Source organism: Herpailurus yagouaroundi, unplaced genomic scaffold, assembly GCF_014898765.1.
Source record: "Herpailurus yagouaroundi ecotype Mexico unplaced genomic scaffold, PumYag 77, whole genome shotgun sequence".
Taxonomy (NCBI): domain Eukaryota; kingdom Metazoa; phylum Chordata; class Mammalia; order Carnivora; family Felidae; genus Herpailurus; species Herpailurus yagouaroundi.
This window is the reverse complement of record NW_024412388.1, coordinates 94,796,019-94,810,372: the sequence shown is the minus strand read 5'-3', so window position 1 is coordinate 94,810,372 and position 14,354 is coordinate 94,796,019. Positions and strand designations below refer to the sequence as shown.

The window sequence follows — 14,354 nt, the reverse complement described above, 5'->3', positions numbered from 1 at the left end:
GAAGGAAGGAAGGAAGGAAGGAAGGAAGGAAGGAAGGAAGGAAGGAATTGTGCTAAAGGTCTCATCCCCTGAGGATCTGGTTTTCCTCAGGACATGAAATCTCTCCCAACACTGAAAACTCCTCCTCCCCTTCCTTGGGCCAGCCACGCGGGCATATTTCTCCAAGAGGATAATTCCATCTCTTTCCCTGGGAGTTTCCAACCCCAAAATGGCTCAGGCTTGCGCAGTGGTGCCAAATATGGCACACAGATTATTCTGAGCAACTCACAGCCTGGTCTTACACAAATAGTGAAGTAGAAGTGGAGAAGTGGATAATTCTGGTGTTCTCTTTCTTCGTGCCTGTCCTCCCTACCGTCATTGATTGAGTGAGTCACTCATTGATTCATTGATTCAAACTGTTACAGAGCGCGGGACACTGGTAGGTTCAGGCTATACACAGGGACCATGTGAGCTGTGGCCTGGGGAGTTTGCGGCCTGAGAGAATTTGTCTGTCAGCCAGGAACACAAAGTGCAGGGGGTCTAGTTGATGGAAGGAAGGCCAGGGAAGCTAGGAGGTGGGGGAGGAGGCCGGGAAGAAAGGAGTTTGGTCTGGAAAACATCTGGAAGACAGTGTTTCATCTGATCTGAGCAAGGGGGATCCTTCTGCCGGATTCCTGCTAAGGTGTTGGTTGTTAATTAAAGAAAGTGCTAGCTGCCGACAGCGTTAAAGTGTGGCCCTTCCTTTTGACAACCGTATTTGTTTTCGTTGCCTGCTGTCCGGGAAGCATGTGGCATTGGCATCAAGTCGACCTGGGTTCAACACCTGACTGCCCATCGCTGTCTCTAACTTGGAGCAAGTCATTTGGTTTCTGGAATCTTCACTTGGTATAAACCGGAGAGTATCTTCTTCACCCCAAAGGGTTGTTGTATGGATTAAATGGGATGTCACATAGAAAGGGCTTAGCTCAGAGCTGGAACCGCACAGGTGCTCAGTAATGTGGTTTTGACCTCAGAAAATTAAACAAGCATTAATATGATCCAATTCTACTTCCGGGTGTGTTCAGAGGAAATGAAAGGAGACTCTCAAAGAAATGTTTGTACACCCGTTATTCACAATAGCCCCAAACCGGAAGCAACCCAGGTTGGATGAATGGATAAACAAAATGTGATACACACACACACACACACACACACACACACACACACTGGACATTAGGCTTAGCCAATCACAAAGGGACAAATACTGCATGATTGCACTTATATGAGGCACCTCGAGTAGTTACATTCATAGAGCCAGACAGCAGAATGGTGGCTCCCAGGGGCTGGGAGGAGAGGAGAATGGGGAGTTGGTGTTTAGTGGGCCGAGTTTCATTTTGGGGTGATGGGAAAGTTCTGGAGATGGACGGTGGTGACAATTGTACAATAATGTGAATGTACTTTGGTGGGGGGAAGGGCAGAGGGACAGAGGGAGAGAGAGAGTCCCAAGTAGGCTCTATGCTCAGCACGGAGCCGACTCGGGGCTCAATCCCACCACCCTGGAATCATGACCTGAGCTGAAATCAAGAGTCAGGTGCTTGGCCGACTGAGCCACCCAGGGGTGCCAACAATGTGGATGTACTTAATGCCATCAAACTCTACAGTTAAAAATAGAAAATGTTGTTATGTATATTCTATCACAATAAAAAAAATGTTGCTTTTATTCTCTTTCTCCAGCAGCGGAGCCTCTACAGACTTCTCTCTTCTTCATAAGGGACGTGGACAACCGCAAGCTGGGTGTGACACTTCTAAAAGGTCACCCCCCCCCCCCCCCCGAGCTTGATGCCTCATTATCAACGGATCCTGCTCAGACTCCCAGAGAGGGCGATTGATTAATCAATGTTCTGTCGAGGCCAAAGAGTCTATACCTCAGGCTGTTTGGAAGGAAGCTGGCTGTAGACTGGAGTCAGGCAGAGGGAGGAGAGGCGGACGAACATTCACCGAGTGTCCACCGTGGGCTGGGAAAAGTGCTCAGCAGTTGCCAGGCATACGAATGACAAGCTTCTGCCCTCAAGGAATTCACAAGGAACTTCTCCCCTTATGGCCAGCCGGCCATCCCCCACTGCGGAGATGGCAAGGAGGGGAAAGGGGAAGCGATATAGTTTTGCAATTGTCTCTCTGGACTCAGGACCCAGAGAGTTTTCTAGGGCTCCCAGAAGACCTGGCTCCTGAGGCTAGCCCTGCTTACTGACCTTCAACACAAAAGTGCCTCTGTGTCCAGACCTGGAGGAACAGTCAGGGTTGTCTGGTGGGATCGTCACAGTGCTGAGGTTGGTAAGAGCCCAGGTCATGGGCAGAAAGGAAGGGAAACCTATCTGGGTATCCTGCTTCCTGCAGCCCCTGGGCGGGGGCGGGGGGGTCGGTGCAGGAGGGCCAGGATTTGCTTCTGCTAGCATTCTCTGGGGATCACATGGCCCAAGAGTTGGGGAATCTTTATGGGGACCCCCCCAAATAGTTTAGGGTCCTGAAAAGAAGCTCTCATATTTCCTACATCCCCCCACTAGCCTCAGGCATATGGCAGATAGGGATCCCACTGCAGAGGGTGCTTGGCAGTTCAAACATGAGGTCCCAAGTCCAAGGAAGTGTTTTAACTCATTCAACAAACACCTATCAAGCCCTTACTACCAGGCATGTTAATAATTCAGGCTATGCTCTTAAGCTGGACAGGAGATAGAGGTCTAATTGTAATTTCTAAAAAGTTGAAAGTATAAGTCTCCTACAGATACAGAATAAACGTGTCAAAGATTTTATTTAACTCATCCATTAACGAGGTAACCAATAAAATACTCTGGTTCAAAAAGCCTTTAAGGAACTGGATTTAAAGGGAAGACACACCGGTGCACCTGGATGGCTCAGTCGGCTGAGCGTCCGACTTCGGCCCAGGTTATGATCTCAAAGTCTGTGAGTTCGAGCCCCTCGTCGGGCTCTGTGCTGACAGTTCAGAGCCTGGAGCTGCTTCGGATTCTGTGTCTCCCTCTCTCTCTGCCCCGCCCCGCTCACGTTCTGTCTCTCTGTCTTTCAAAAATAAATAGATGTTAAAAAAAAAATTCAGGGGCGCCTGGGTGGTGCAGTCGGTTAAGCGTCCGACTTCAGCCAGGTCACGATCTCACGGTCCGTGAGTTCGAGCCCCGCGTCGGGCTCTGGTCTGATGGCTGAGAGCCTGGAGCCTGTTTCCAATTCTGTGTCTCCCTCTCTCTCTGCCCCTCCCCCGTTCATGCTCTGTCTCTCTCTGTCCCAAATAAATAAATAAACATTGAAAAAAAAAATTCAAAGGGAAGACACATCAAAATAAATTTCTTTGTAAGTTGGAGACAAATCTGGTAAGTGTCCTGCAGAGCAATTAAACTGGGGTTATCTCTCCTACCAGCCAGAAATCATTTGACTCTCTACCGGATGGTGAAATGGTCTTCTAGAGCGTGCCATCCAATAGATATACACTGGGAACCATGTGTGTGATTCAAATTTTTTTAGTAGTCACGTTAAAAAGTAAAAATGAACAGGTGAAATCAATGTTAATAATACATTTTATTGGGGCTCCTGGGTGGCTCGGTCAGTTGAGCATCCGACTCTTGATTTCAGCTCAGGTCAGGATCTCAAGGTTGTGGGATTGAGCCCCATGTGGGGCTCTGTGCTGAGCGTGAAGCCTACTTAAGATTCTCTCTCTCTCTCTCTCTCTCTCTCTCTCTCTCTCTCCTTCTGATCCTCTCCTTGCTCACACACGCTCACTCTCTCTCTCTAAAATAAAAAAAACCAATTTATTAATAATATACTTTAACCCAACAGGTCCAAAATACTGTCATTTTAACATGTGGCATTAGCACTTAACACGTTAAGTGCTCAAAAGCTCTATGTTGATAGCACAGTTCTAGAGAATTAAATAAGCTTTGTGTAGGTCTGTTAAACAAAGCTTCACTATGACAGGGCAGGAGTATGCAGTCATCCTTTTGACCTTATCTAAATTTTGGATAATTTAAATTTTCCCTAATATAGTTAATATCCTAACATCTACATAGGTTCCTTGGCCCAATTTGCAGAAGTACAGGGAAGGTGAGTCCAAACTATGACTTTTAACACAGTTCGTGCAGGGGTGTGTGGGTGGCTCAATCAGTTAAGCGTGGGACTCTTGATTTCGGCTCGGGTCACAATCTTGCATTTCGAGAGATCGAGCCCTGGGTGGGGCCTGTACTGTCAGCGTGGAGCCTGCTTGGGATTCTCTCTCTCTCCCTCTTTCTTTGCCCTTCCCCAGATCATGCTCTCTCTGAAAATACATAAATAAACTAAAAAAAAAAAAAAAAAGTTTTGTGCAAGGCATTCAGGTAAATACCGAGTGCAAACAAATTCTCTTGTAAAGGTGTATCGGGGGCTGTGTGGGGAGAAAATTCTGCTGGTGGGATGGGTGGATCAGGAAAGACTTCCCAAGAGATGAGTAGTTTTCACAAGGTAGACCAAGTGGGGGCTGCTTCGAGCAACCTGCTAAAGCAGGACAGTGCAGAAGTTCAAAGAACACTCCTCCTTGAATGTGTGGGGAGGGAGGGACAGGAAATGAGGGTTGATGGGCCAGACGGTCAAGGGTCTTGGGCATCTCACCTCTACCCAACAGGGAGCCATAGAAGGGTTTTCAGAAAGGGAAGGACATGGTCAGACTTGTCTATTAGGAAGACCCTTCAAACAGCTGTTAGCCGTGTGGCTGGTAGAATTTTCCAATTCTTTCCCCTCTCGTTACCCCAGTGGTGAATGGGGATGAAGTCTGCATCAAGGTTGGTCGCTAAAAATATTTCCTAGGCATCAAATTACAGATGTGATGCCCAAATCCAGAGTGAAGAAGGCACTGGCCAAGAGGGCAAGGTGGCTTCTGAGGTCAGAACAGAGCAAAGATTCCTTCTGGGACCTGTGGAGGGGCTGCAGGTGGCTTTTGTGGATTAGTGACTTAGTAGCCAATACCCTGGCAGCCTTTGGGGCCAAGTGAGTACAAAGTAAGAGAAATCTCAGCTTGGCATTCATTCAGCCACTGGCCAAGCGAGGCAGGCCAGGACACAGGTTTGGGCTGTGTTTATCCCCATCATCTGGATAGAGATAAGGGCTGCCTTTGATTTCTCTTGCCCTTTACATCTGAGAAGCTCAGAGTACTTCGTGGGCATTCTCGAAGATGCTGGTCTCTCACTCTGGCAAGAGGAGGGTCAGACAAGGGCACGGAGAGCTGGAACGGGCACAAATGGTGCCAAGAACCAGGAAGAACTCCTGAATTTTCTTGAGACACCCTCCTTGGTCCCCCAGCTCATCAATGTCAGAGAAGAGGAAGCTAACCTGCGTTATTTCTAGCTCTATCTGAAGTGCACAGAACAAGCCACTTTGGGCCAAGAGCCTTGGCCCCAAGGAAGGTGAGAGGTAGCGTAGGGAAGGAGAGATTTCGGGATGGCTTGGTAATCAGTGTCTGTCTTGGTGGTGTGTGCAGTGAGGGTGGGCGCCGAGGGGTCCTCGGTCAGCTTCCTTACAACTGATGTGTCTCTAAGTGGCCCGTCCGCCAGCTGGCTGTGTTCCGAATATCCGACATGGGTGCGGTTGCCTTCCCGCCACGGTTGAGACCTTCTGCTGACGAAGACCTCCTCTCTTCCGTCCTCCACCAGAGCTAACCCTCCTGCCCCGGCACCTCCTGGAAAGGCTGTAGGATGGCCTGGGCTCTTTCTCTCCGGTTTAGGTCTCCCCAACAATCCTCTAGTAGAGTCTACCTGCTCAATTTGGGAAGGTTCCTTAGTGTTCATCCAGGAAAGAAGGGGGAGAGGAAGGAAGTTAAGCTTTACGAATGAAATGTCAGGTACTGGGCTAAAGCAGTAAGAATGCAGGATCTTAATCGAGCCTTGGGGGAACCTGCTAAGATGGGCAGTATTATCCCCAATTTTATAAGCGCTGTAGCTCAGCAGGCAAGCTGTCAAAGATAGCACAGCCAGCGGTAGATGCAAGGCTAGAGCTCTGGTTCTCCAGAGCTGTCCACGGTCAGTCCCAAGTGGAGCTGATCTAACTCTAGAGAGATCTGTGATGGAGCAAAAACCCCAGAGTGACATCTGGCTAAAAGGAGCCACCAGGGGCCACCTGGCTCCACCTGTTTTCACAGTCTGTGCTGGCCCAGCCTCTAACTTCCAGACTAATCGTTCTTCACATTGGCGGGAAGTGGGCACAGCAAGTCTGATGAAAGATTCAAATCCTGCCTGTAGGATATAACACACAAACAACGTTGGCTGCAACTTCGGGGGGCGCACGCACCCTGAGAGTCCGGAAATGGTCTTTGAGACCCAGGAAGTTTGCATAGGAGCCTAGGTGGGAAAGAGAGCCAGGGTTTGGAAGGGTGGAGGAAGACAGAAACAGTGCTATGGGGGCAGGGCGGGAGCAGAGAGGTGGCCACTGACGGCCAGGGAAGGGGTCCCTGGGCTGAGCGTCAGGTGCACAGGGCACCTCCCAGGGTGAAGTGTGTTGGCATCAAGTGAGGTCACCAGAAGGCATCATGGAGCCCTGGGGGTGCTGAGGGGGGCAGGGTCCCCCAGGCCCGTCCTGGCCCATTCCAGAACTGGGTTTTGTTCTACAAACGGATTCAGGAACACAACTCAGAGTTCTAAACCTCCATTTGGCAAACGGATTAAGATTTCTCCCCCTGGGGCGCCTGGATGGCTTAGTTGGTTGAGCGTCCGATTTCAGCCTAGGTCATGATCTCACGGTTCAGGAGTTGGAGCCCTGCATCGGGCTCTGTGCTGACAGCTCAGAGCCTGGAGCTGCTTCGGATTCTGTGTCTCCCTCTCTCTGCTCGTCCCCCGCTCACACTCTGTCTCTCTCTCAAAAGTAAGTAATAAACATAAAAAAAGATTAAAAAAAAAAAAAAAGATTTCTTCCCCTGAAGCCAGAAATGTCCACAATGACAATAAAAACCCAGAGTGGTCTTGGTCTCAGAGTAACCCAAACCTTCCATCCGCCAAGCAAGGGTGGGGTGGCGTCAGGCTAACCCAGCCGCCAAGGCAGCCTGTTAAAAATAATGCTTACGTAAAGCAAACGCCCCCAGAAAAAGAATCCCGAGTAATCTGGGCGGGCTGGAATAAACGCCTCCTGTTCGGACCTACCTCTGAGATGAAATGATCTATTTCTTCCTTGAACTGCTCCCCCAGTTCTGTTCATTCACGTGCTTGCTCAGCAGACACCCAAACAGTGTTTTGGGTTTGCCCAGCTGTTCTATTTCCAGCCTGTTGAGTTCATTTTAGGTTCCACGGTCGGGATTGGTCCCTCCTCCTTCTCCCTCCTCCCTTTCTCGGTCCTCCTCTTCCCGCATTTTCTCACTCCTCCCGCCCCACTTCCCTTCCGACTCCTCCGTCTCCCACCCGTCCTCCCTGCCTCTCTCCCCCACCCCCCTCCAGGATCCCTGCTCTCTCTGTCTCTCCTCTAGTGCTTTCTCCCACGTCCCTACTCTTCGGCTCCTATGCCCCAGAGCTCGCGGGTGTGTGTAGACAAGCCCTGGGAGAGAGGAGGACTGCAAGGTGGGGTTCAGGTGGTAGCCCTGGCAGCAGGCAGCTTGGCGGGCTTCTCTCTGGCTTCTCACGGTCAAGTACACAGGTATCACACAGGTGCTTCACGGCCACCAGGAGGGAAATGGTCTCACCAGCCGGTCACCTCGAGAGCATCCATGCCCCGGGGCCCTGCATCATGCTTGGACACTGCCTCCGTCCTGTCATCCCCCTAGTGAATGGCCCTAGCAAGGATTTCGGGAAAAGGGTTTCTAGTGCTTTCTGTTGTGGAAGTCACACCTGCCAAGCCCTACTCCCCTGATTGTGTCTCTACAACACGGCGGACGTGCACAGAGCACCATTCGCCTGCCTGAGCCTGGCTAGCTCTTTCACCTATTTCACCTCTCTTTGCTCCTCCTGGCAAAAAAAAAAAAAAAAAAAAAAAAAAAGGCACAAGCAGCAAAGCCAGTGGCAGCTAAAATTCTGGGTGTGGGCAGTTAATCGATGACAGGAGAGGGGCCAGTGCCACGGGGCCAGCTGCAGCCTGTAGAGCCAGCGGTCAGGGGCATGGGGGTGGGGCAGAGTCAGGCTGCATGGGTTCAGGTCAAAATCGCGATGTGAAATCTGTCTGTGAGATTGCTGTCGGGCTGATCTCCGTGCCTTGGTTCCTTATCTGTCACATGGAAGTGATTAAAAGAGCTCTTACCTCCTAGGTTTGTTCTGAAGATGAATCCGCACAGAAGGCTTAGGACAATGCTTGGCCTGTCAGGCGCTCAATGTGAGCTATTACTATTTCCAGAAGCACCAGCTCTCCTCTTCTGGAGGAACACCCCAGCCCCTGAGGGAAGGTCAGAGGAATGATAACCTTTCACCTCAGGTAGTGCTCCAGGGGTTCCAGAAGACCCGTCTACCCACTTCCTCATTTAACCTTCATACCTCCTGTGGATGAGGGCAGGGGAGGTTTAATTCCCATTCCACAGACGTGGAAACTGAGGCCAAGCAATGTCATGGGACTGGGCCAGGCTCCTATGGAAACAACCCTCTCCAGCTTCTCTCTCTATGGCCCACTCGGGCAGCGGGGGTTTTGCCCACATTGGTGCTCAGAGAGTTGGAGAGGGCAGGAGGCTCATAAAAGAACACTGGTGAAGACTGAGAACGTGGAGTATGGAGAAGGGAAGAACCTGGGACACGAGCCCTTGGCTGGTCCACGTAGACTCCAGGGACGGTCTGAAGCCATTAGCACCAGGAGAGAAAGGCCCACTGGCCGGCCAGAGCCTGGGAAGCTGAGGGGAGTGGGGGGCTGTGGAAGGGGGCACTGCTGGCAGTGGGGGGGGACTGGGCTGGCACACAGTGGTGGGTGGTAGAGGGAGGGGCCCGGCCTCCCAGGGAACTGTTCTGGACAGATTCTGAGACCAGACATGGGCTAGAATGACAAGTGTGAATGGCAGAAGTCAGGAGTGAGCGGCTAGCTCATTCCCTGTCTACTCATTCATTCCTCCATCCATTCATTCATTCATCATTGAGCTCCTGAGCACTGAGCAGGAGCTGGAGATAAAAGTCTTAATAAGTGAGTAAATAGTAAGTCCCCATAAACAAGTAAATAAGCAACAGGCTATCCCTGTGCTAAGTACTACACTAGAGGGGCGTACCAGGTACCGTGAGGGTATAAAGGAAGAGTCCAGGGAAGGTTCTCACCGGAGGTGACAGGTGAGCGGGCCTTGAGGGACGTATAAGTCCCTTGAGGGATGTATAAGTGTTTGCCAGGCAGGGGACTCAATACTGGAATATGGAAGGGGGTCCAAAAGGAGAGAGAGGGTCTTCGAGACAGAGGCAACTCCTATCACATATCACTTCTGATTTCCCTTTCGCGCTCCATTTTCTTTTAGTAATCAAAGCAAAGCCAAAATTCCTTGTAGAACTCTGGCCTCTACCTTGACTCACACAAGGAGCTCCTGCTTTCTCTCCCCTCTGGTCAAAACAAACAAAAAAATATCTACCCTCCCTAGAGTTCTCTGGTGTGAGGGCTTCCGATAACAGAGAACAAGGCTCTTACTCCATAAGCTGAGAGGAGGTCTAGTAATCCTATGTCCTGGGAAATGAAATATACATGGACCCTGATTTATACTACCGTGTGGATAACTGGCACAAGATACTTTTCTCTGCATATATTAGAACATGAAGAGAGGGTGAAGAGACTAGAAGGACCTGGGAAATGTGCGGGTGTTTGAGGTGCAGTAAGGGTGTAGCGTATTTAGTGAGGATAGACACAAACTCAAGAAGAGACATGGAGGGTTCTAGAAACCAATTTTCCAGTTCTGTCCAGGGAAATGCAGCTGGTCACAGTGTAGCACACTATGTCCAGAGGGAGAGTGCTGCCATTGGAGCCTTCTCACACACACCCTACCCTCACCTTCCCACCCCCCCCCCCCCCCCCCCGGCTCTCTGGGAGCTGGTCGCCCCCGGGGGGGGGGGGGGGGGGGGGAGGAAGGTCCTGAGAGAAATGAGGTCCCTAATGGATCTGCCAGGAGTACAAACAGTATCGTTCCCTCAGGGGGAGGAGGCAGTCCTGAGGCATGAGGCTAGACGCAGCTGGGGTACTGGGAAGGAAACTGGTTCTGACTCCTATTCCTATAGTGCCCCCCTGGTCCACTGAGACGACAGCACAAGCTGGCCACCAGGCTGACCATGTATTGGCCTGGGAAGGGGGAGGGTCCTGGGGGAGCTTCTCGGTGCCGGTAGTGGAAGCCGTGGCAAAACTCCGCTCTCCATAGCAACTTGGCAGCCGCCACCCCAGGGAGGGCCACCATGGCAACAGCCGGGCCAGGAGCCGCTCCTCTGGGGGCTCTGGGCCTCCTGGGATCACCCCTGGTCTTCCCAAGGGCCAGCTGCCTGGGCCTGGGCCAGGCGGGACACTGAGGGTATGGGGAAAAGTCTGTTTTTGTTTGTTGCCCCCCTCCTTTTTTTTTTTTTTTTTTTAGTTTATTTATTTTTGAGAGACAGAGAGAGAGAGAATATGAGTGCGGAGGCGCAGAGAGAGAGAATCCCAAGCAGACTCCACGCTGTGTGCAGAGCCTGACTTGGGACTTGAACTCACAAACCATGAGATCATGACCGGAGCCCAAGTCAGGAGTCAGACACTTAACCGACTGAGCCACCCAGGCTCCCCTCCCTTGTTTGTTTGATTTGAACATTTGATCACGGATATTGAATTTTAAGTGACTGTCCTTGGACCTGGGGCCTAAAGGTGAGAAACCGTGGGGGGAGGCGGTGAGTGGGTCTCTAGGGAGATAAAGAACAGAGTTGCCCATGGTTAAGGAATCCTAGGCTTTGGTCCCTACAGAGGTCCCCTCAGGGGTAGTGACACCCCAGTGGCCCCAGGCTCTGTCAGCTGAGGGCTCAGGATGACCCGGGAGGAGCCCCACTGTCCCACCCAGAGGCCTGAGCTGGACCAGGAGGCTCAGAGTTCCAGAAAGAGTGCATATGGGTGAGGGGGACTGGCTTGAGGGCATGCTGGGCCAGGAAACTTGTTTTCTGTCCCTCTTTCCCACCCCCCAACCTCTCCAGCCTTGTCTTTTGCCTCTTCCCATCTGCCTTTTCCCCAGAGCACTTACCCCACAGGGCTCAGCCCTGAGGGGAGCCAGGGTGAATGAGCTCCCTCAGGTGGCTCACCGGTTGGGGAGGGGGTTTGACAAGTTCCTGAAGTTCCGAAGTTCTGGAAGGAAGAGCAAGAAGAGCTAGGAGAACTCCCCTCTCCGCCTCCCTCTCTCTCAGTCCTCATTATTCTGACAGTTTCTCAGGCAGGAAATGCATAATGTAAAGAGAAGAGCTTTCACGTTACTCCCCAAGGACTCCCAGGAATGCCCTAGAAGTGAGGTGCAGAAGCCAGCTGGAGACAGCTTGGAGGAAAAACATAGGACGCAGTTCAGCGGCTGCTTATGGCACGGCCATGTCTGCCCATTCATTCATTCATAAACTATTTACTGAGCCCCTAGCACTGTGCGAGGCCCCAGGTACTTACAGGGAGGCAGGCAAGGGGCAAATACGTGGTCACAAAGCATGCTAAGCACCCCGAAGAAAATGAGCCCGCTGCAGTGATAGAAAACAACACGGGGCACTGGAGGGGGCCACCAGGGAAGTGACATTTAAAGCCACACCAGAGGGGTGAGGCAAAGGGGTCAGGTGAGGTGGGCACAGTGTTCCATTAAAGGTGGAAGAGACGCTGTGTGTAACAAAGGTTCGGGGGCTGAGGGAAGAGGGGTGTGGGGGGGCACGGACAGAGGCAGGGAGGGGTCTGAGGAGGCACAGGGCCGTGAGGGCCCCCCTTTACCTTGACAGAGTTTAGATTTTACTCAAAGTGCAGTGGGAATCCAGCCACTGTGGGTTGACGATGGGTTAACGTGATCTAGAGTCCATTTTCAGAAGGCCTGTCTGGCTGCTGGGAGGACACTGGGGTATAGACAGGCAGCTGGGGCCCAGCGAGGAAGGGGTGAGAGATGGAAGGCTTGCGAGGCATATTTCAGACCTAGGAATGACAGCATTGAGGTGGGCTGGAATGAGGGTGGGAGAGGTTATTATGTGTGTATTTAGTCTACCGGTCTTTTGGCCTAGCCCCCCCATTAGAATGTCAGCTCCTTGAGGGCAGGGGTCCCGCCGACTGGGTCACTGTTGGTTCCCCAGGATGCAGTATGGGCATTTGATAAAGATTTAACGTGAGTGAGTGAGTGAGTTAAGGTATGAGAGGGAGGGGTTAACGATGACACCCTGGTTTTTGCTCAGCCTCAGTGTGGATGGTGGTAGCACATGGACGGGGAGAGGAGGACAGGGAGGGAGAACCGTGAAATCAGAGTCCAATGTCAGGGGAGCGTGGGGGTGCTTTTGAGGGGCTGAGCAGGCAGGGTGAGTGGGTGTGGAGAGCGGGGAGGGGAGGGGGTCGTACTCTCTGGTCACTGATGCACATGCAACATGGAAAGCAGTGCCCGGAACAGAGAAAAAGTTTAATATATGTTTGTTGGATGAATGAATGAATGAATGAATGAACAAATGAATGAAGTTGAGAGGAGAGTTCTGGGGCTGGACCTACAAACATGGCTGTCACCAGCTTCTGGAAGGCGTTTAGGACTATAGGAGTGGGTGAGATCACCTAGCAAAGTGGGTGTAGAGAGAGAAAGGAAGGGACCTCCTCAGGCCAACCCTAGTCTCCACACCGGAAATTGCTGATTTACGAAGCAGGGAGCCTAGCTTAGCAAAAGCAGAGCCTGGCCGTTCTGGGAGACTCTTATGGAATCGCCCTAAAGACAGGTAAATATGGTGACTTGAGGGTGGGGGTGCAGGCTGGCCCCTCAGCCCTGTGAGAAACGGAGAAGCTTCCAGCACCAACAGCAGAAGGCCTCTGACCCCTCTGACCTGGAGCCACAGCTCTCCTGGCTCCCTCTCCTCGGCCCGTGATGCTATGGTCAGGCCCAGGTGAGGTTCCCCGGGAGAAAGCAGCTCCGAGCGTCCCTGGCAGCCCTTGTGGCCCCTAGAGCAACCCATGCTGTCCGGGGCTGAGGTGTGGTGACCACGGCCCCAGGTGACTGGGCCAGCTCACGTGCCACCTGTCGTGTTGATCCCACAAAGGCCTGGAGCCGGGCAGAGGGCAGGTGCTCACGGTGATCACGCTGTCAGGGCCCGGGAGGCTGTAGGGGCGGGTACTGGCCACACATCGCAGGGTATCAACCCAAGTGAGGGTATCAACCGAGTCACTGAACCAGATGCACCACAGATGCCAGTCTCAGCCCTGGCATACACCCAGGATTGGCTGGAAAGAGGCAGACAGGGAGTCTAGCAGGGAGTTCCCCTCCAGAGCGAAGGACTTTGAGGAAAATCATGCCAGGAAAAGAGCTTATCTGGGTCCTGTTAGGAAGACCCGGGCTCCAGACCAGCCTCCACCGCTGAGTAGCTGCGTGGCCCCCTGTCAGTCAGAACGTGTGAGAACCGGAAGAGGTCTTCTAATTCAACCCTCCATGCCGGGCGGAAGTTCTTCCCACAAACCCTGGCACGTGACCACCCAATGTCTCTCCGGACATTTCCAGGGACAGGAACCTCGTACCCACAAGGCGGTCATTCCTATTCGGCAGTTCTGTCAGAAAGGTCTTTTACCAAAGGCCTAGAAGGACCCAACGCTAGATGTTAATAGTGTGGCCTCCAGGGAGGAGCGTAGGACTGAGGGAGGATGACAGGGCCTTCCTTCCCTGTTGATTTGGTATGGGATGCTTTCAACACCATGTGGGGAATTTGTAATAGCAGGAAAACAAAAAGCCAGGTTCTTCTTTATTTGACCCCGATCTGTCCTCCTAACATTTCCACCTACTGGTCCCAGGTCTGCTCTCCGGGATCAGAAGATAAGCTAAACCCACTTCCCCTCAGATGCCTTCAAATACTGAAGATGGGGGTACCTTTTCTTCTGCAGGCTGAGCTGCTCCTACTATAACTTGGTCTCCAGACCCGTCCCCATCCCAGTCACTCCCTTCAGACAATAAAACTCAGTGGGTTGCAGAGGAAAGAATCAAGAATTCCATGAGTTGGGGGTTATGCTAATTAACAACGGCCCCTTTTCTGTGGGGGGTGGGGTCAGGCACTACCAGGGCACCCACTTCCTCAATTCCAATTGAGGTGAATGAAATGAAAACCATTAAAAGCACAAATCCCTGCCCTCGGGCTGATGACTTAGAAGCCCCATTCCATTTACAAGGCAGGAAAGCATTGGACTCTTGGAGTCAGACTAGTTGGGTTCAAATCCCAGCTTGGCCCCTTTTTGGCTGGGTGACCCAACATGGCTGTCCTGCAGTTTTCTCTGTGAAACAAGAATAATGATGACAC

General features: G+C 51.9%; 1 protein-coding gene across 2 annotated transcripts in view; it reads right to left on the bottom strand.

The window, feature by feature from the left end:
- The window catches only part of KCNC4 (potassium voltage-gated channel subfamily C member 4), a 46,113-nt gene that overhangs the window by 6,459 nt on the left and 25,300 nt on the right, over positions 1-14,354 (bottom strand). The window contains exon 4 of one of the 2 annotated variants that reach the window (XR_005788845.1): positions 8,203-8,334. The exons of the other annotated variant lie outside the window; for it this stretch is intronic. The gene's annotated coding sequence lies outside the window, so the exon portion shown is untranslated. The remainder of the gene's footprint in view (positions 1-8,202; positions 8,335-14,354) is intronic. 2 annotated transcript variants of the gene reach the window in all.